Genomic DNA, 19,064 nt, shown 5'->3' with positions numbered 1-19,064 from the left:
CTGGGATTAATTTAACGTATAAAAGGTATTCCGCAAATCTTAAAGAACTATAAAAATATAAGCTAGTATAATTGGGGGGAGAGGGGTGATGGGGCTGACTTGGGATTTGATCAGTGCAGGCAGTTCCCAGTAATGAAACTGTAAGAACACAGATGAGCAACTGTTCTGCTACTCCTAAGTGTTAGGGAGCAGCAATAATATCTCACAAAACAGAAAGCAATGGAAGGTAAAATCAATTTAAAGAAACTTTGTGAGCTAAAGTGCTTTTTAGTTTTTTTTTTACACTGGCTAAACTCCTAGATAGATTATAGTTCAACTCAATGTCATTTCCGTTGTTCTTTCTCATTTTTTATTTCCTATTATTTTCTATAGTCAAAAGCTAAGCTACTTCAATTATACAGCATATCTTTTTGTATATCATTTTTCTTTCTTTTTTCAACTAATTTGAATCTTAACTCATTAATAAGATCATGAACTGCCTACATACAACTTACTCAGGGGTAATTACAACATCAGTAACAAGTCTTTTCCTGTCAAAATATAACCTTACTTCATTCTTTACGGCATTATCCATCTGGTATTCACCTGGTAAATTTGGGGGAAGATATTAATAGGAGTTGTACAAGATGGGAAGACAATGATGGATTGCAATACACACACTGAAGGGATCTCCCAAATTAATGAGATCACATTTCCATGTAAGCATTTAAGTATAATAAAATCATTATTTTTAATGAACTAATAAACATGTACAACAAACACTAATCAACCAATAATCAAACCATTTACATCTGATTGGGAGAAATAAATATTTTAACAAAGTAAAATTCAGTTCAACAGATATTTCTTAGGTACCTATTATGTGCATACTAGGCCTACCTAAGGATACAAAGATTAATGGTTCAGGAGGACAGAGTAAGGTCAGTGACTTTACACAGGCTGGCCTCATTTAAATCCAATTCACTTGCAATTCATGATATCACCTTCCTGATGTCATGGTCCTCTTCAAAAACAAAGGACAAACAACAATCCCTCTGTGTAGTAGTAGCCACCCCTCTGCGGACCCAACTGGCCACTTTCCGTTGAACAATGCAGCTTCTTGCTTCTTCTTTCCTTCTTTTCTTCCTTCCTTCCTTCTTTCTCTCCTTTCCTCTTTCTCTCCCTCCCTCCTCTCCCTCTGTCCATATAGGGAATCATACCCTTACATGCAGGTGCTCTGCCCAAAAGAATATAAATTTTGATCACTGAAACTTTCCAAGATATCTTGGAGTTTATGGGCTAGATTTCTTTTTTATGGACCAAGCCTTAAATCCAAATCACTCTGGCTCTGATTGTTCGGCCAACAATAGGTCCCAGCCCAAGCCTCATTAGGTCATTGTTTGGGCTCTAAAGGCTCAATTAGTGCAAACAGCAATTGTTTTTGTTTTAGTCAGAAACCCTGAGGGTCTTCCCCTCCCAGATTGATTTCATTTTTTTGACTACGTAAAAAAAGGCCATTCTCTGCCTCATTTTTACCTAGCCTTAATCACTGAATGGGTGTTGCCTCAGACAAACTGAGACCTGGGAAAGACCTTAGCTTAAAAAGGCCAAGGTTTCTCACTGCATCCAGGGCCATCTCCAGTTATCCTGATCTATATTTTGTCACTGGACCCAAATGTCTCCAGAGGAGAGTGAGGCTGGTGACTTTGCATAGCCTTCCCTTGCTTAAATCCAATTCACTTGAAAGTCATGACATCACGTTCCTGAAGTCAAGGTCCTCTATGAGAACAAGGACAAACAACAACAACAACAAAAAAAAAACAAAGATAAAAAAATCTGACTTTGAGGAGATTAGATTGTACTTGGAAGGACAAAGGGGGGAGGTGAAGAGAAAAATAAATCAACAATAAAAGATACTCAAAGAGTGGGCTGAAAAAACGTTGGATGTTGTATTACTGAAGATAAAAGAAAATATATAACTTTGTTTAATATAAACTTTACTTACCCAGCATATGTAGAATATATAGTACATAGCCAAAAACTGCCTATTATGCATACACTAACTTCAAAATATCAGATCTTGTACCCATAAAGTACTTAACAAAAATGATTGCTCTTAATTGCAAGAAAAAGGTGTAGTCACCTGACTTCCCCACAGCGCAACAAACTAAAACATTCAACGCACCACAATTTCTCAAGATTGACTAATAAGTATATAAAGAAATGCAAGAAAATTCGAGGAACCAGGAGGAGAAAGAGCTAAGCTTCAAGGATAAAAAGCCTGATTGTAAACTTGGGCAAATGGGAGGATGATGGTACCTCTAAGACAAATAGGAAAGACTAGATTAGGGTAGTAGAAGAATACATGCCCAGTTTTTTACATATAGTCTTTTAGATGACAACTATACATCTGGGGGAAACATCCAACAGGTAGTTGTTACCAGCTAGAGTTTATTTCTATAGTACTTTGAACTGGAGTTCTGCAGAGAGATTAAGGTCAAATACATTGATTTCGAAGTCATCTGTGTGACAGTCTAAAAAGAGAAGAGAAGGATCCAGGATGGAGCCATAGGGGGAAACTGATAGTAAAGGTCGTCATAGATGATGATCCAACAAAGAAGACTGAGGAGCAGTCAGGCAAGAAGGGGAACCAAGAGAGGAACAATATCACAAAAGTCGAAAGAGTAGGGCATATCCAAAAGGAAGATGTGATCAGCAGCGTCAAAAGCAGTACAAAGGTCACTAAGCATCAAGACTAAGAAAAAAATTAGATTTAGCAACTTACAAGCTATCAGCAGAGAAAGCAAGTCTAGAGAAAACAATTTGCATCAAATTCTAAAGAGAAGAACTGTCACAATTCCTTTTAAGCTTTGAAACAAGGGTCTAATTGCCACTCAGTTTCAAGTTTCAATAGTATTTTAATCACTGGTTATGACATAAAAAATTAATAATGTCCATCCATTCCCAAGTCAAATAATATATTTCTCCAAATATAGTCCACAGCCCTAAAATGAGGTCTTTTTCAAAGGAAAATATTTAGGTATATAGCAAATAAGTGAATGAATGAATGAATAAATGGTATGGGACATAGCCAGTTTTATAAAAGTCAGATTTGAGGGGGAAAGGGCAGCTTCTATACTCAAATAAATACAGGAGCCTTCTCTGGTCACAAATTATTTCACCACATACAACTTTGGCTCAATATGGCCTCATTCTATTCCTATAAACAATGAAAAAACAGAGCCCTTCAGTTCACATCCTCTCATTTTCCTCAATTTTAGAAGTGGTGAGCACCACTGGGGTCTTCTTAAGCAAGAAAGGAGACTTACTAGCACAGGTATTACCTTTTGGCAAACATCACCCTCTTCAGATGCCACGCCAAAATAACTAACACAAAGGGGAAGATGACAGGAACATGCTACAGTGTTTTCTAGGGACTTTTACAATTATGGAGTTGTCCCTCTGACATGATAGGAGAATTTACAAAAAAAGTGATACTGCCGATATCAAAGATACAGATACAATTCAGCATGCTGCAGGCACTGTTGTAAATAAAGATTAAGAGCAAGATTCTAGTCAAAAGAATTAAGGTGCATATTGCACATATAACAACATAACTTCTTGAAGTATATGAAGGAAAATGATTAGAAAAAACAAAACAAAACCAAAGAGCGACATATGTTGAGTTCAGCTGAATCTTTAGCTTGATCCACCCAAAGACATACCTTTTTTGTAATTATGCATATTTCCATATTTTCCATATTAGCCTTATTTTTTAAAAAACAAACAAGAAAAATAAAGTGAAAAAATTACACCTCAATTTGCACTCAAGAGTTCATCAGCTCTCTCTCTCTGGAAGTAGACGGCATTTTTTCAAGTCCTTTGGAGCTGTTTTACATCACTGCACTGCTCAGAGTAGCCAAGTCTTTCCCAGTTGTTCATCATTACAACATTGCTGTTACTGTACACAATGATCTCCAGGTTCTTCTGACTTCACTTTGCATCAGTTCACATAGCTCTTTCCATATTTTTTCTGAAACCACCTTCCTTGTCACTTCTTATAGCATAACAGTACTCCATCACAATCATACCCCACAACTTGTTCAGCCATTTCCCAGTTGATGAGCATCCCCTCAATTTCCAGTTCTTCACCATCACAAGAAAAAAAGCTGCTATAAATATTTTTGTACATATAAGTCCTTTTCCTTTTTCTTTGATCTCTTTGGGACAAACATCTAGCAGGGGCATTTTTGGACCAAAGGACATGCACAATTTTATAGCCCTTTGGACACAGTCCCAAATTGTTCTGCAGAATGGTTGAACTGATATTATTGGTGTTCTATTTTTCTTCATCCTCTCCAACATTTGTCATTTCTGATAGGTGTGAGGTGATACCTCAGAGTTGTTTTAATTTGCATTTCTCTAACAAATAAAGATTTAGAGCATTTTTTCTGTTTTTTTAAATCTACTCCTCTATTTCTTACCACATAGTTTTTCAAAACCAGATAGTTTTGATATTTACTGCCTTATAATATAGCTTGCGGTCTGGTACTGCCAAACCTCCTTCCTTTACATGTTTTTATTACTTTCTTTGAAATTCTTGACCCTTTGTTCTTCCGAGTAAATTTTGTTATTATTTTTTCTAACTTGGCAAAATAATTTTTTGGTAATTTAATTGGGATGGCATTGAATAAATGCCATTCAAATTCAAATTGAATAAATAGATTAGTTAGGTAAAATTGTCATTTTCATTATATTGACTTTGCCTACCCATGAACACATAATATTTCTCCAATTATTTAAATCTGACTTTGTTTATAAAGTGTTTTATAATTATATTCATATAGTTCCTGGGTCTGTGTAACCAGAATGGCTTTTGTTTTCTTTGAATGACTCAGCTCGCCTCGTTGAGCTTCCCTGGACGCTGGGGCTTGCTCTTCCGGGGCAGGACCACAACTTCCTGTGTGATGAGTCATGGGGCTGGCTGAGGGGAGGTGTTAACGGCTATGCTAGGGGGAGGGGCCAAGTCAAGAACCAATCGGCCCTGGTCGTTCAGGCGGTGCTTGATGATGTCAAAAACTCTATAAGAGGGGAGAGGACAGCTTGAAGATCCTCTCTCTTCCTTTTCCGGTTGGAGCCAGCGACAGTTACAACGACAGTTACAGAGGCAGTTACGACAGTTACGTCAGTTACAGCCACAGCCACAGACACAGCTGAAGCAGGAGCTGCCAGTAGCAGAGCTAACCTACGGGAGAAAGCTGAACAAAGACTTCAGGCCATTACAGCGACAGTTACAGCGACAGTTGGAGCCAGAGGCAGTTACAGAGGCAGTTACGACAGTTACGTCAGTTACAGCCACAGCCACAGACACAGCTGAAGCAGGAGCTGCCAGTAGCACAGCTAACCTACGGGAGAAAGCTGAACAAAGACTTCAGGCCATTACAGCGACAGTTACAGCGACAGTTGGAGCCAGAGGCAGTTACAGAGGCAGTTACGACAGTTACGTCAGTTACAGCCACAGCCACAGACACAGCTGAAGCAGGAGCTGCCAGTAGCAGAGCTGACCTACGGGAGGAAGCTGAACAAAGACTTCAGGCCAGTGGGTAATCTTATTACCATAGAGGGGGAAACATGATTTTGCTTTACGCAATCATGCTTCTCTGTAGCCTCCTGGTTACTCTTTCAAGGCGTACTTATTGGGCCTGGAAGCTTTTGATCAATATATCAAAATGGGGTTGCTGGTTCATGGGTTGGTTACTGTGGAGCCTAAATAAATGTTTTGATTCTTCTGCCTTCTACTTTGAGAGTTTCTTATATCCGGCGGTTCCGAACCTTTCAGACATGTTTATGATCCTCTTTGAGATTATAAACTCTGCCCTCCTGATACAGTCTGTTTCAGCAGGTATACTCTCAGATATTTTGTACTGTCTACAGTTATTTTAAATAGGGCATCGCTTTTTTTTTAAAAATAAATTTATTTTTTATTTTTAGTTTACAACACTCAGTTACACAAGTTTTGGGGTTCCAAATTTTCTCTCCCTCCCTCTCCGCCCCCTACCCACCAAGATGGCATGTAATCCAATGTAGGTTCTACATATACCTTCGCATTGAATTTATTTACATAATAGTCCACTTGTAAAGAAGAATTATAATCAATGGAATGAATCATGAGAAAGAAGACATGAAACCAAAAAAGAAGGAAAAAAAAAAGACACCAAATAGTTTGTCTCAATCTGCATTCCGACTCCATAATTCTTTCTCTGCATGTGCATAGCTTTTTCCATTATGAGTCTTTTGGAGCTGTCTTTGAAACTTGCATTGATGAGAGGAACCAAGTCTATCAAAGTTAGTCCTTACAGATACCATGTGTCTGTAATTGTGTATGATGATCTCCTGGTTCTGCTCCCCTCACTCAGCATCAGTTCATATATGTCTTTCCAGGTTCTAATGAGGTGCATCTGCTCCTCATTTCTTAAAGCACAACAGTATTCCATTGCATTCATATATCACAATTTGTTTAGCCCTTCCCCAACTGATAGGCATCCCCTTGATTTCCAATTCTTGGCCACCACAAAAGAGCTGCTATAAATATTTTTGTATATATTGGTACATTTCCCCCTTGTGTGATCTCTTTGGGATACAGTCCTAGAAGTGGTATTGCTGGGTCAAAGGGTATGCATTTTTTACAGCCCTTTGGGCATGGTTCCAAATTGCTCTCCAGAATGGCTGGATCCATTCACAACTCCACCAACAATGTAACAATGTTCCAATTTTCCACACATCCTCTCCGACATTTGTCATTTTCCTGTTTTGTCATGTTAGCCAATCTGACAGGAGAGATGTAACACCTAAGAGTTGTTTTGATTTGTATTTCTCTAATCAATAGCGATTTAGAGCATTTTTTCATATGACTATAGATATCTTTAATTTCTTCCTCTGAAAACTGCCTGTTCATATCCTTTGGCCATTTCTCAATTGGGGAATGACTTGTCTTCCTATAAATCTGGCTCAGTTCCCTGTGTATTTTAGACATGAGGCCTTTATCAGAGACTCTGGTTGTAAAGATTCTTTCCCAATTTTCTGCTTCCTTCCTAATCTTTGTTGCTTTGGCTTTGTTTGTACAAAAACTTTTCAATTTACCATAATCAAAATTATCCATTTGCATTTTGTAACGCTCCCTATCTCTTCTCAGGTCATGAATTCTTCCCTTCTCCATAAATCTGACAGGTAAACTATTCCTTGCTCTCCCAAATTGCTTATAGTATTAGCCTTTATTCCTAAATCATAAACCCTAAATGGGGTATCTCTTGCTATTGCTTCTTGCAGGATTTTACTGGTAATATATAAAAATGCCGATGATTTATGTGTGTTTATTATCTATCCTACTACTTTGCTAAAATTATTGTTTCAACTAGTTTTTTAGTCAGATCTTTAGGATTTTCCAAATGTATCATCATATCATTTGCAATGAGAGAAAGTTTATTACTTCATTTCCCATTCTGATTCCTTCAATTTCTTTTTCTTCTCTTACTGTTACTGCTAGCATTTCTAAAACAATACTGAATAATACTGGTGACATATAATAGTTTCCCTGTTTATCTCTTTTAATTTAATCAATTTGAGCTTCAACTTTGTCTGAGATCCTGATTGCTACTCCTGCTTTTTCTACATCTGCTGAAGCATATTAAATTCTACCCCAGCCCTTTATTTTAACTCTGTGTGTATTTCTCATTGTCAATTATATTTCTTGTAAATAACATATTATTGAATTATGATTTTTAATTCATTCTGCTATCCATTTCTGTTTTATGGGTAAAATCATCCTATTCACATTCAAAATTATAATTACTAGGTGTATATTTCCCTCCATCCTATTTTTCCTCACTATTTATCCTTCTAACCCTCCTTACTACTTAACTTAACCCTCCTTACTACTTAACCCTCCTATCTACCCTAACCCTCCTTACACATATAAGTTATTTCTAACCACTACTTTGTCCTCCTATTCCTTAATCTACCTACCCCTCTAAAAGTCCCTACCTTATCCTCTCCTCTCACCCTCCTAATTCCTAATCTATATAATCTTCTAAAAGTCCCTCTCTTATCCTATGCCCTCACCCTCTTATTAATTTACAAATTTAGAAGACATTTATATCCTTCTAGATATATATGCTGTTTCCTCTTTAACCCAGTTCTGATGAGAGTAAGGTTCTAGCACTACCAGTCCTCCACCCCTACTTGCTTCTTCTATATCAGTTCTTCCTTTCATGCTTCATTTGTATTAGATATTTGCTCCTTCTTACCTCTGCCTACTGGGTTTTAATTTTTAGAATCAAGCCATCTTACTCAGCTCAGCCCAAGCCTTTCTTTCAAACTACCCAAGTAATGACAGTCATAAAAGTACTGATAATATTTTCACATATAAGAAGTAAACAGTTGGATCTTATTTAGTTCCTTATAATTGGCCTTTAATGTTTATTCTGAATCTTATGTCAAATTTTCCAATGAGTTCTGCTCTTTTTGTCACAAATACCTGAAAGTCTTTCAGGTCATTGAATATCCTTTTTTTTTCTGGTTCAGGATTATACTCAACTTTGTTGGGTAATTTTTGGTCCCAAACCCAGGTCTTTTGCTCTTTAAAATATTATGTTCTAAGATCTATAGTCTTTTAAAATAGAAGCTGCCAGGTCTTGTGTAATCCTGATTGTAGCTCCGTTGTATTTAAATTGTTTTTTTTCGTGTTGCATATAGTATTTTCTCCTTAACCTGGGAGCTTTGAAACTTGACATATTGACTATGATATTGCTGTAAGTTTTCATTTTGGGATCCCTTTCAGGTAGTGATTGGTAGATTTTTTTTCTATTTTTACTTTACCCTCTCAATCTAAAACTTCTGGGCAATTTTCTTTTTCTTTTGTATCTATTGTATCTTGTATTGTATTATTGTATCAAGACTCATTTTGGTCATAATTTTCAGGTAGTCCAAAAATTCTCATATTGTCTCTCCTCAAACTGTTCTCCAGATCAGTTGTTTTTCTAATAAGATGTTCCATATTCTCATCTATTTTCCCATTCTTTCAATTTTGTTTTATTATTTCTTGATGTCTTATAATGTCATTAGCTTCCCCTTGCCCAATTCTAGTTTTTAAAGAGTTATTTCCTTCCTTAAATTTTTTTATGCCTTTTTCCAATTAGTTGACTTTCTTCTCTTAATTTTCTTGGATCACATTTTTTTTTTACTAATTTTTCCTCAAAGACTCTGATTTTTGAAGTTCTTTTAAAGTTCTTCTAATAATTCTTTTTGGGCTTTTGACCCATTTGACATTTCTCTCTGAGTTAGGAATGGCTTTTTAAATTTCACTATCTTCCTCTAAATATGAACCCAGATTTTCTCTATCCCCATAGTAGCTGTCTATGGTTGGATTCTTTCTCCTTTGCTTACTCATTTTAATTTTGTTTTATTTTATTCTAGTTCTAATCCTGGAGTGAGAGAATGGTGCCTTCTCACTGTTTTGTTTTTCTGAGCTCTGTCCAGGGGCACAACTACAGCCATTCCTCTCCATCCCCAAGCCATGGCTAGGGTCCTGCAGACATGCTGTCCCACAAATGTTTTTGCTCCCTATTGTCCCTCTGGCAGCTACGAAATTCATCTGTCCCCTCTGTCCTGGAACCAGGGCTCTCCAGGGACTCCACTCTCCTGCAAGGTTATAATCCTAGCACCTTTGTTTTTTATAATATATTCCAAGTCCTCCATTCCTTTAACATGAAAGCCACTAAATCTTGTGTGACCCTGACTGTGGCTACGTGATATGTGAATTATTTTTTTTCTTGGCAGCTTGAAGTATTTTCTCTTTGACTTGGGAGCTCTGGAATTTGGCTATAATATTCCTGGGAGGTTTCATTTTGGGATGTCTTTCAGGAAGTGATTGATGGATTCTTTCAATTTCTATTTTGCCTTCTGGATCTAAGATATCAATACTGTTTTCCTTGACAATTTCTAGAAACACACGTGTAGGCTCTCATATTCGATCATGGCTTTCAAGTAGTACAATAATTCGTGAATTATCTCTCCTTGATCTATTTTACAGATCAGTTTTTTTCCCCAATGAGATATTTCACATTTCCTTCTATTTTTTAAATTCTTTTGACTTAGTTTTATTGTTTCTTGATGTCTCATGGAGTCATTAGCTTTCACTTACCCATTCTGCTTTTTTAAGGAATTCTTCTCATCAATGGATTTTTGCACCTCTTTTACCAAGCTATTAATTCCCTTTCTGTAACTTTCTTGCATAATTCTCATTTCTTTTTCCAATTTTTCCTCTACCATTCTTATCTTTGGTGGCTTAGTAGTATCAGATCTCAAACTGTATTACAAAGTGGTAATCATCAAAACAATCTGGTACTGGCTAAGCAATAGAGTAGTGGATCAGTGGCACAGATCAGTCACACTATGCACCCATGCATGCCAGTTAATGACCACAGTAATCTAGCATTTGACAAACCTAAAGATTTTGGAACAAGAAGTCACTATTTGACAAAAATGCTGAGAAAACTGGAAAGCAGTTTGGCAGACACTAAGTGTAGACCAACATCTCACATTGTATACCAAGATAAGGTCAAAATGGGTACATGACTTAAAACATAAAGAGTAATACCATAAGCAAATTAGGGAAGCAAGGACTGTTTTACCTGTCAGATTTGTGGCTGAGGGAAGAATTTATGACCAAAGAAGACACTGAGCATTATGGAATGTAAAATGGATAATCATGATTACATTAAATTAAAAAGTTTTTGAACAAACAAAACCAACACAGCCAAGATTAGAAGGAAAGAAGGAAGCTAGAAAAATTTTTACAAGAAGTTTCTCTCACAAAGGCTTCATTTCTCAAATATACAAGGGAACTGAGCCAAATTTACAAAAATAAGGGTCATTCTCCAATTGATAAATGGTCAAAGGATATGAACAGGCAGTTTCCAGAAGAAGAAATCAAAACTACCAATTATCATATGAAAAAATGCTCTAAATCATTACTGATTACAGAAATGCAAATTAAAACAAATCTGAGGTACCACCTTACTCCTATCATAAATGACAAATGCTTAAAGGAACATGGGAAAACAGGTACAATAACAAACTGCTGGTAGAGTTGTGAATTGGTCCAATCATCTGTAATGACAATTTAGATTTGAAGATCTTTCCCACCCATTACTAAGCCATGTGATATGCTTACGTCATCACAGGAAGCCTAAGTCACAAGTGATGGGAGAAGCTTGCTGAGAGGAAAAGGAAAGTGTATCACAGGAAATGCTGAGAGAGCAGTTAGAGCTGAGGGAAAGAGCAGAAGTGTGCTGTGCTATGATTGTTTGTGGCAAGGCCCCAGCAGCGGGGTGGAGGGCTTTGAGATGGAGTGGTTCTCTGCTCTAATGTTGTATGCTGAATTCTTTGTGGCTGTGATGGATTGGGCTTATTGGTTTTGGGCTCTGGTTCTCTGGTGTCTGAATAAACGGTTTACTTCTTCTACCTTCTATATAAAGAATCTCTTCTATTTTGTGATACAGAACCACATAGGCACAATGACAATTATCCTCTATACTGTGATCATTGCCTTGCTACTACACCATTCTGGAGAACAATTTGGAACTGTATCCAAAGGGCTATAACACTGCTTATGCTTTGACCTGCTGCTGCTACTAGACGCTCCTCTAGTCTACAAAGACAAAAAAAAAGAGCTTATATTCTACTGAGGAATGCAAGACGTAAAATGGAACACAAACGCAGGATAATTTGAGGTGAAAGGTAGCAATAACAACAAGGGTGATCGGGGGGCTTCTAAGTGGCATCAGAAAAAAGGCTCGAAGAAAAGGATTCTGAGATTCAAAAGCAAGGTCAGCTCTGTACCTGTCTGTACCCTCAGAATTTAGCCTGGTAATTAGAACATAGAAGATCAAATGAAATAATGTACTGAACATATTACTAGCTACAATTACGAAACATACTACTATCATACTACTATGTAAATGTACTAGGTCTGTATCCCAAAAGAGATAAAAAACAAAAAGGAAAAGGACCTGTATGTACAAAAATACTTACAGCAGCTCTTTTCTGCAGGCAAAGAATTAGAAATTGACGGGATGCCCGCCAATTGGGGAATGGCTGAACAAAGTGTGTGGTTATGCTGGAATACTATTGTAAGAAACGATGAGCAGGATGCTCTAAGAAAAAGCTGGAAAGGCTTACACGAACTTGTGCAAAGTGAACTGTCCTGTGTACAAAGTAACAACAATACTGTTGGATGACCAGCTGTGAATGACTTCACTAGTCTCAGCGATACAATGATCTGGGACTCTGAAAGGCTCAAGATGAAAAACGCTGTCCACCCTCAGAGACAGAACTGAAGGTGTCCAAACACAGATCGAAACATGCCTTTTTTTAAAACTTTATTTTTCTTGAGGTTTTCATTTGTTTTTGTCTATGTTTCCTTTCACAACATGACTATTACAGAAATGCATGACTACACATGTACAACCTATATTGAATCGCTTGCCTTCTCAATGTGGGGTGAGGTGGGGAGGAAGGGAGAGAATTTGGAATTCAAAGTTTTAAAAAATGAATGTTAAAAATTGTTTTTACATGTAACTGGGGAAAAACAAAATACTAAATAAAAATTTTATTAAGAAAAAAAGAACAACACTTCTCAATTCCAACTTCTCATCCTTCCACATGCCTCTTCCACTGTCTCGCCCACACTAAACCTGTTCTTCACTATCATCACGACATCTAGTCCCTCAGAGACGCTTCCCTCTTCTGTTAGGAGCCTACCCCCTTTTATTTGTCTCCGTGTCAGCCTTGGGCCTATGTTTGACATTCCCAGACCTTCACAATCTGACTCCAATCTACGGTTCTAGGCTAATTATATACTACTCCCTTCCGTGAATGCCAACTGTCCTTGCTACCCCTTACACACAACAATACAGGTCTCTTTTCTGTGCCTGTGCTCAGGCAGTCATCCATGCCTTTTAAAATGCTTGGTTCCCTTCAAAGCTCAGCTCAAATGCCACCTTCTATATGAAGTCTTTTCTGATTTCCCATCTACCCCCCCAACTCCCACTATCCTTTTCACTCATTCAACCCTCAAAATTATCATATATTTACTCTGTACATATTTTGACCATACTTATGTGTGTACATGATTTTTCTATTCATCCACTATAGGCTCCTGGAAGGGAGGGACTGCTCAACTTTTGTCTTTATATTGCCAGTGCCTGGCACAAAGCCAAAGTAGGTGCTTAATAAATGTTTGTTGACTGTTACTTTAATGACTACCTAATCACCACACTAGAATCCCTCATCTAGTGATGGTCTTCAATACTGCCTCCCCTTAGATTGTGAGGTCCTTGAGAAAGGGGATTGTCTTTAGCCTTCTCTGTATCCCCAGAATCTAGCAGAGTACCTGTCAAACAGCTGACTGACTGACTCTAATGCTTCCCAACTCACTCACCTCAGCAGGGCAGATTTCTGATTTTGTTCCCAGACTGCTCTATGGCTAGAGAAAATTTAAAATTGAGCTGATTTTAGCTACTACAAATGTATGGTTTTTAACTTCAGCAGGGCTCTCACTACTTCTCAAAAATCCTTCTATGCTACTCCTAGCAATTCTCTTTATTATCCCCAAAGCAAATGTTCCAAATTGCTCTATCTTTCTTCAAGTCACAAATCACAACTCTACCCTTCACCAAAAACTTGAATTCTTACTTCACTAAAACAATAGGAGATATCATCTCCCCTTCCCTACTGCTCAACATTTCTGAAAATCATCATCCATTCAGCCTCTCCTTTCCTCTAGAAGACAAGGTATCACAGGACTCCTTGCTCAGACTAGTCCTTTTACCTGTTCCTTTGATCTCATCCAAGGGCCATCTCTAGTGGTCCTGACCTATATCTTACCACTGGACCCAGATGGCTGTGGAGGAGAAAGTGAAGCTGGTGACCTTGCACAGCCCTCTCTCATTTAAATCCAATTCACTTGTAAATCATGGCATGATCTTCCTGATATCATGGTCCTCTTCAAGAATGAAGGACAAACAACAACCTGTGAGTAGTCCAAGCTGCCCCGCTGGGGACCCAACTGACCAGTTCCAGTTGGGCAACTCAGCGCTCCTCCCTCCCTTCCTTCCTTCTCCCTTCTTTTTTCCTTTCCCATCCATTCCTTCCCTTTCCCTTCCCTTTCCTTCATCTCCCTCTTTCCACATGGAGTATCACGTCCTTACCTGTGGGTACTCTGCCCAAAGGAATGTAAATTTTGGTGGCTGAAACTCAGCATCCAAGTCATGGCATCACCTTCCTGATGTCACGATCTTCTTCCAGAATGAAGGACAAACAACACCAAACACCTGATCTCATCCACTTCCTCATCCTCCCAGTACCTCGCTCCAGCAATCCATCTCTCCCTCTCTTTCATGCAACTTCAGTTTCTCCCTTGACAATGGCTCCTTCCTACTTGCTTACAAATATGCTCAAGTCTTCCCAAACCTAAAAAAGACTTCTCTTTATTGCATCTAGTTACATTCACTTCTCTCTTCTCCTTTTCACTACTAAATTTCTAGAAAAAGCTGTCTATGCTTAAAGATACTCCTACTTCTTCATTTCCTACAATCTCCTTAATCCCTTTTAATCTGGCATCCATTCGCATTACTCCATTGAAACTTCTATCTCAAGAGGTCATCAATGACCAAATTTAGGTGGTCTTTGCTGAGTCCTCAAATTCCTTAATCTCTACAGCACTTAATAATGGTAAGGACCACCACCCTTCATGATATATTCCTCTGGGGCTTCAGAGATTCTATTCTTTCTCTAATGACTGTCTGTTTTGTCAGATGTTCATATCTTCCTAGCCCCATTAAGTAGGTGTTTCCCAATGGCCCTCTTTTCTTCTCTTATTGTCTCTACCCTAGTCAATCTTATTCACACCCATGGTTTCACCAACAAATTATACTCTGCCTGGACGACATTGCTCAATGGTTAGCAAACTCTCAACTCAGAGATTCTGAACCCATCAATGTAGAAATTCCATTTTCCATGCTCAACTTACCAGTGCCTCACACCTATCCCTCTTCCTCCACAATGTTCACTCCAGATCTGCCCACTTCATATACTATATAGTCTGGAATGCCTACTCCAAAATGAACAAAATTCCTTTCATCTTAAACCATTCTCACCCTTTCCATGTTCTGGCCTTCTCTATTACACCATGTCCCCCACCTTTCCAGGATTAGCTACATTTTCTGTAACAAGGCTGTCCTCAGCCCTTTTCTCTTCTCCCTCTATACTACTTCACTTAGTGTTCTCATCAATTCCCATGGATTCAACTAAAATCTCTGTGTTGATTATTCTCAGACATATTTGTCCAGCCCTAATCTCTCTCTTGACCTCCAATCTTGCATCTCCAAGTACCTACTGGACATCTAAAACTGGATGTTTTGAAGACATCTTAAATTCAAAATGTCTAAAACTGAACTATCTGTTCCGCCAAATCCTCCTCTCTTCCTAATTTCCCTATTACTGTCATAGAAACTACCATTTTCCTAATTACCCAGGCTCAAAACCTAGGTGACATCCTAGACTCCTCATTCTGTCCCACCCCCCATATCCAATCAGTTGCCAAGTCATTTCTACCTTCATAATACATCTCATAAACGCCCTCTTCTCTCCTCAGATACTGCCACCACCCTGGTGCTGGTCCTCACACACGGGCTATTACAATGGCCTGCTGGTTGGTCTTCCTATCAAAAGTCTCTCTCTGCTTTAATCCATCCTTCACTCAGCTAGCAAATTGATCCTAAAGTACAAATCTGACCATGTCTTCCCCTTATTCATGAACACCACTGGCTCCTTATCACCTCTAGGTCAAAGATAAAATCTTGAAGGGTTTTTGAAGCCCTTCATAACCTGGCCCTTTCCTACCTTTCCATTCTTCATACACCCTACTCTCTCCTTCCTTACATACTATGATCCCACAACTCCTTGCTATTCCTTGAATATGATATTCCACCCCCCAATTCCAAGTATTTTCCCTAGCTTCTCCCTACGCCAAGAATTCTCTTCCTCTTCATCTCTGCATCTTAGTTTCCCTGGCTTCCTTCAAGTCTCTCAGCTACAAGAAGCCTTTCCCAGTCCTCCTTAATCTTAATGCTTCCCCTATGAGATTATTCAATTTACTCTCTATATATCCTGTCGCTCCCATTAGATTGTGAGGTACTTGAGAAAAGGGATTGTCTTTAGGTTTTCCCTGTATCCCCAGAAGTTAGCACAGTACCTGTCACACAGCTGACTGACTTTAGAGTCAGTCAACTCACTGGTCTCAGTGGGGCAGTCAAAATACTCTTTTCTCTCCAGTGCCACTTCTAGACCCTCTTTTAACCACCTTTCACTGAGCAACCTCTCCTCCTTTGAGGTTCATGCTAGTCAAATTTATCACCCAAACTAGACCTGGTGGCTGTTATCTACATGAATCTGTGATAGGACCAGAGTTACCCCATCCCCACTCCCAACATGTTAAGCTAGTTTCTCTCTGAAAGGTGACAAAGCTATACCCCGGACTTGGTTGGCACAGGGGACAAGGCTCAAGCTTCACCTCCCATGAAATATCTTCCTACTTGAATCTGATAATATTGACATAGTTTCTTGGTCACCTAAAAGCATAAAAAAGCCCACCTGTGTAGAGTTAAGACCTTTCACACTTGGCGGATGTCCCAAGATCCCAAGACCTTCCAAGTCATCGTACCCTGCCCTACTAAGCAGATACGCTTCCATATACAGAAGGAAGCCACATATAACAATCTAAGTGCTGTAGTATCCTTGTGAGGTATCTTTTCTATGCTATGGCTAATTTTTCTTAACTGCTTAATGACCCAGGAATGCATCATTTCATCCCAGCCTTAAACCTGAACAAACAGGGCATGTAAGTCACCCCGTGAGACCACTAGGCCATTTTCCTTCTTTCCTCAAAGAGTTCAGCACCTGGCTTATTCTTTTCACTCCATCTCATGTCCTCATACTAAAATACTTCAACATAAAAACTGATAAAATACCCTTGCTTCTAAGTTCCTCAGTCTTATCCATTCTCATGACCTACTCCTCCATTCCAGTTCAGATACACAGAGGTAGTCAGAACCTTTGTTTTGCCTTTAGTGTTCTACTTCCTTGTTCACAAAACCTGAAATTACTTTATCTGATGACAATTTTTTATCATTCCATCTTTCCTTAGGTTTCTAACCACATTCTTCATCCTCAGTGTGACCTCCATTCATTCCACATCTCACTTCTTCCCCAAGCCATTACCCCTGAAATGGCTATACTTCCTCCTCCATCTCAAATTCTTGGTGAACCAACTTAACTCTACCTTGTCCTCTATTCTCAATTCCCTCATTCCCCTTCTTACCAACAATCAGTACTTGTACAGCTTTAACCCTGAATTACTTCCACCATCTACTTCCTTTCATCCTGTTCACACATGCTGCTGAACAGAGCTGGAGGAAATCATGAAATTACACTGACTGGGTCAACTACAAATTTATGTTATCTAATCCCAACTGAGGCAGCTAGTTGGCTCAGTGGATAAAGTGCCTGGCCTGGAGTCAGGAAGATTTATCTTCCAGAGCTCAAATCTTGCCTCTTACTTACTAGCTGTGTGACCCAGGACAAGTTATTTAACCCTGTTTGCCTCAGTTCCTCATCTGTAAAATGACCTGGAGAAGGAAATGGCAAACTACTTTAGTATCCTTGACAAGAAAACCTCAAATGGGGGCATGAAGAGTTGGATAGGACCGAAATGACTGAACAACAACAAATCCCAACTGGGTTCTCACTACAACAAGGCAATAGATTGGGTCTTCAACAGATTTTATTCTCATCACCAAATCTTCCAATTTCTCCTCAAACCTCCCATGGCATTTCTCCCTCCACTCTCAAAACTGAGGACTTCACCTTCACAAACATAAAGTAATAATAATAAAATAAACCAAAAGTTTTACCTTCTCCTTCATTGGTCTCATATTCACACATATTCCTCCACTACTTCCTTTTAACTCCATTCTCAGATAAAAAGATGGCCCTTCTCTTTTCAAAGCCCAATCCCTCTGCACGTACCCTTAATCCCATTCTCTGACTTCTCCAGCAAATTGCCCTATCATCCCTACTCTTTCAACCTCTCCCTGTCTACAGGTTCCCTTCCTGCTGCTGAGAAACACTTCCATGTCTCCCCCATCCTTAAAAAACCTTTACTTGAACCTACTATCCACACTGGCTATCTTCCTGTATCTTTCCTCTTCTTCACAGATAAACTCCTTGAGAAAGCCATCTACACTCAATACCTCCACAACCTCAGACTCTCTTCTAAACCCCCTACAATCTGGCCTCCAACTTCATTATTTTTTGCCTTCTCTAAAGTTACCAATTATCTACTAGTTGACATCTAATGGCCTTTTCTCAATCTGGATCTTCCTTTACTTCTCTGCAGTGCTGATCACCCACTCCTTGACACAAAATTTCCCTGGTTCTCTCTCCTATCTGTCCAAGAGCTACTTCTCAGTTTCCTCTGAAAGTTCTTCATCCAAAACCTGGGAAGATTTATATGAACTGATGCAAAGTTAAATGACAGAACCAAGAGAACACTGTACACAGTAACGGCAAGATTGTAAGGATGATCAAATGTGAAAGACTTCTCTGATAAGACAATGATCCAAGACAGTTCTGAAGGACCCATGATGAAAAACACTATCCACCTCCAGGACAGAACTGATCAACTCTGAGTGATGATCTAAGCATACTTTTTTTTAACTTTCTTTTTTCCTGGTTTTTTTTTCCTCTATGTGTTTTCTTTTGCAACATGGCTAATATAGAAATGTTTTGCGTGATTTCACATGTATAACTGATATACTGCTTGTCTTCCTCACAGGGCAGGGGATAGGTGGGAAGAAGTGAATTTGGAACTCAAAAAATTTTAAAAGAAATGTTAAACTTTTTTTACATGTAATTGGGAAATATTTAATGAGATAAAAATATATTGGAAAAAGAAAGAAAGCCATCAA

At 38.6% G+C, this 19,064-nt stretch overlaps 1 protein-coding gene across 2 annotated transcripts in view; it reads right to left on the bottom strand.

Moving 5' to 3' along the window:
• Nucleotides 1-19,064, bottom strand: part of TECPR2 (tectonin beta-propeller repeat containing 2) — a 147,498-nt gene that overhangs the window by 118,758 nt on the left and 9,676 nt on the right. The gene's annotated exons all lie outside the window — the stretch shown is intronic.

The sequence above is a fragment of the Trichosurus vulpecula genome, chromosome 3, assembly GCF_011100635.1.
Source record: "Trichosurus vulpecula isolate mTriVul1 chromosome 3, mTriVul1.pri, whole genome shotgun sequence".
NCBI classification, from domain to species: domain Eukaryota; kingdom Metazoa; phylum Chordata; class Mammalia; order Diprotodontia; family Phalangeridae; genus Trichosurus; species Trichosurus vulpecula.
Note: the sequence above shows the minus strand (reverse complement) of the source record. Positions and strands in the feature narration are given on the sequence as shown.